We start from the raw sequence: 4016 nt of genomic DNA, 5'->3' as shown, positions 1-4016 counted from the left end.
CCATATAACCCTACAATCCCAGTCCTAGATATTTACCCATAAGAAATGAAAACGTGTAGCCACACAAAAGCCTTCATACTGATACTTATGGTAGCTCTTTTTATAACTGCCAAAACCTGGCAACAACCAAATGTCCTTCAAGCCATGAATGAATAAACTGGGATACCTCCAACCAATGGAAGTCTATTCAACAAGAAGAAGAAATGAACTCTTAAACATGCAACAAGCTGACTGAATGTTCAAGGTACGCTGATTGACAAGAAGCCAATCCCTGGAGGGTACACAGTAGATGATTCCATTCCGGCAGCATTCTCAAAAAGGTACATCTTTAGGGACAGAAGACACATCCGCACCTGTCAGCTATTCAGGTGCAGGTGCAGGAGCTGACTACTACATTTAAAACTGTAAAATTAAACAAACATAATCTTAGAATATAATAAAATGGAGTTTTCATTTTGTGGCACAGATTCAGTCTCTCCTATTTCTTTGAGATACTCTTTTGCCAACCTTCCTGTACTTGAAAGAGCAGGGTTGAGGAGAGACATCCTTGAGCCTGGCTCACTGCTGGAGAGCAGCGGGGGCCTAGGTGAGAGGATTATCAAATATCTATTACAGCAAACTGTTTGTTGAGAGGGACAGCTGGGAGGTTTATCCAAGGATCTACGACAGCAGACTTCTTTCGAGAGAACAATAGTCCTCGTTTATTTTGCTTTCCTTTGGCAGTAAGCCAGAGGAGCTAGCTCCGTGGTAGGTGCAAGAGTAAGCGGAAAGTTGAGGGTGGTCTCGCATCCTGCAAGTAGAAACCACTTATTCAGAGACAGTGAACAGGAACAAAAAGCCACCAGCCGTAGTCGGCAGGATTCGAACCTGCGCGGGGAAACCCCAATGGATTTCTAGTCCATCGCCTTAACCACTCGGCCACGACTACCTAATCTTGCCGGGTGCTCCGAATCCACAGCCCTTACAGCTAATTTTCAATCTATAGCTGTAAAACATTCTTGCAGATACAAAGATTTGCAAAAATAATAACAACAAAAGAAGACAAACAAAGAAACTCCTATGCAGACAAAAATGTGTCCACAGACTTGGTCAAAAACCCTCCGGGAAGGTGAGCGTTTGGAAAGGAGGCCCAGCTCTCCCTCTCCGTCAGTCCCTGACATTTAGGACCTGTAGGATGCAAACTTCTGGTCAACCCGGAACTAGCGCCTGCCTGCCTGCCTCCGGGGCGAGCTGGACTCGGTGCTGGGGGCTGGAGTCTTCTCAGTTGGAATCAAATTTGCTCCGCACTGAGTGGGGTCAAGCCTCAAGGAAGGTTTTAGGCCAGGCTGGGGGCCTTCCTTCTGCTAGGACTTCCAGGAGGGGAGGCTCCTGGTGAACCACGTTGAGCTTAACGGATGCCAGGGAGAGAAATGCTCGTGCTGCTTTGTGTCAGAGGCGGGGGCAGGGAACACGGCCTTGAAACCTCCTGCAATTCCCTCGCTGGTGTCCTGAGGATCCTGGGCTTTCAGCTCAAGAAGTAGTAACCTCGTTGCATTCCGGAAAGACCTCTGCAAAGTCCAATGCCCTTTCACTTTACAACTGGTTAAGAAGGACACTTACAGGTATAGCCCGTCCCTGAGTTTCTTTTCCCCCGTGATATCTTAGCCGCTTTCCAAAAATTGGATTACTTGGCTTAATGTTTGATCAAAGCAAGGACTCATTTTCTCTAAATTTCTCCAAAGGAGCACTTTTATTTTCTCCAATTTTATGTTTGGAACTCACGGGCTCCTTCAGCAGAGTTCTGGTGCTCTAGAGCAATGACTGGACACATGGTAAAACGCAGATGTCAGTTTTCCTTAGGCAGCCCCAGAGACAGGTGTGCTGTCTACAAGCCTTAGAAACGAGGAGGCAAGTGACCTCAAACACTCTTGCAATAAGCAGAACAGCTGTCATTTTTCTATACACTAGAGTCCCGGTTTTGAAAGGAATAATAATGAACAAAGACGGGGTTCAATCCTACATGTCCAGGGCGGGAGGCATTTGCAGACCTACACCTTACCCACTGTCCATCACATCTCAAGGAGCCTAGATGGGCAGGTATCCGTCTTTTTTACCAGAAAAAAATGTTACTGGTATGAGGTGAAAGTGGATGAATTTGCTGCATCTTAAGGCAGTTTAGGTAATTGCTTAGATTTCATAAGTTTTATTTAACCAGACACAAGAAAGTGTTCTTTAACTAAATTCTGAGTTAATCACTCAGAAATCACTAAGATAGCCTTATTTTTTTTTCTGAAAACTAGATCTAATTCAAAATCAAGTACTTCCCTGTTATCTGTATCAAGAGATATATATACAATGAGTCAAAAACAAGACAGGTGGTAATGGAAAGTAATAATGTGTCATTCAAATTCAGGGCATTTCTGCTGTATTTTTCCATTGGAAATCGCAGGGCAAAGTCCCAAACATTTTCTTTAAAAGATTGTCCAACATATTTTAAATCTTTATTGTCTACCTCTCCCTGTATAGGAATATTTTTGGAGCAGATATTGGAGCAAACATTTGGAGCCCAAAATGTTTTGTAAAAGTCACAATGTTTTATTATGAATATAAAAATCTCATAAATTAGTTCTTCACAACATATCCGTGCAAAATATTTTTAAGGTCAATAAATTACCAGCAGGTGAGATGGGTAGAGGAGCTTCCAAAAGTTTAGAGACCTTTAACTAGCATCAGGTTTTCCAGTAACAATCACAAGGTGGCTGTCGTTGTGGAGGACATTGAACAAGACTGCCGATCAGGCCAAGGATGTCTTGGGGGAAATAGTCAACTACAGAGCAACACAAAAGTCCTTGGGTCTGTATGTAGAGGTTTCTTTCTTGTGCCACTGGTAAAATAAATGTTTCTCCTTCTTGATTAGTAAAACTTGTTTAATGAACACCAATACAAGGTGTTAATAATGGGGTGCTATATGGAAAAATTACACCTAATGTAAACTCTGGACCACAGTTAATAATGCTGTTTTTTTTTTAAAGTTGTCTTTTATTTGCTTATTTCTCCTCACTTCCTCATTGTTTGCACTTGCTGTGTCTGTTTGTCTTCCTTGTTTCTTCAGGAGGCACCAGGAATGGAACCAGCCACCCATGTGGTAGGTAGGAGTGCAATCGCTTGAGCCACATCTGCGTCCTGATAGCGGTATTTTAATAGTTTTTCGTCAATTGTAACAAAGGTAACACACTAATGCAAAGTGTCAATAATAGACAGGCATATGGGAATACTGTATTTTTTCACATGATTTCCCGTATGCCTACAACTTCTCTAATTAAAGTAATAATAGAACCTACTTCACAGTCCTGTGTATTGGGTGTTTTAATGAGGTAATCCATGTAAAATGCTTCACACAGTGCCTAAAACATAGACTCTCTCAATAAATGTCGGCTACTCTTGGGTTTAGTTTGCTACAGGCTGCCAATATGAAATACCTGGAGTCCTCTCTCAAACGGCAGCTAAAATGTCAGCCCCTTCCTCTGTGCATCTCTTCAAGTTCATACAGGACTCCAGCAGAGCTGTGAACCACCTCACTGAAGAACGCAAGCAAAGCCCCCAACTGGGTCCAAGCCAAGCAGAGAGTCCCACGATCTAATTAAAGGCCCTTAACGGAAGTGATCCCATAAAAACAATTTAATCAACAGGTTCCTTAACTCAAAGGTTGCAGGCACAGGAATGGGTTTGCTTTAAGAACAGCACTTTCTGGGATCCACAAAAGACTCGAACCAGGACATATTTTTAAAATAGTACAATCATTTTAAAGGTGCTGCAATGTTTAATAACAAATAGTCCACGCCAGCACAAGGTGTTGGTGGTGGGCTGGCATATGGGAATCTTGTATTTCATCCATGATTGTTCTGTAAGTGCACAAATTCTCTAATAAAAATATTTTTCTGAAAAAGAGGAACGCCAGTCAGACTATTCAGTACCCGCTGCAGCTCACTGCTGTGGGCTTCTGTAGGATAAATTGTGCTCTTCCTTCTCTCTATTGT

At 42.5% G+C, this 4016-nt stretch overlaps 1 non-coding gene across 1 annotated transcript; it reads right to left on the bottom strand.

Annotated features, from left to right (window-relative positions):
• Positions 1-846: 846 nt before the first annotated feature.
• Positions 847-928, bottom strand: TRNAS-AGA (transfer RNA serine (anticodon AGA)). Its single transcript has one exon. It is a non-coding gene; the product is annotated as a tRNA-Ser (tRNA).
• Between the last annotated feature and the right edge of the window lie 3088 nt (positions 929-4016).

The sequence above is a fragment of the Dasypus novemcinctus genome, chromosome 22, assembly GCF_030445035.2.
Source record: "Dasypus novemcinctus isolate mDasNov1 chromosome 22, mDasNov1.1.hap2, whole genome shotgun sequence".
Classification (NCBI taxonomy): Eukaryota; Metazoa; Chordata; class Mammalia; order Cingulata; family Dasypodidae; genus Dasypus; species Dasypus novemcinctus.
Note: the sequence above shows the minus strand (reverse complement) of the source record. Positions and strands in the feature narration are given on the sequence as shown.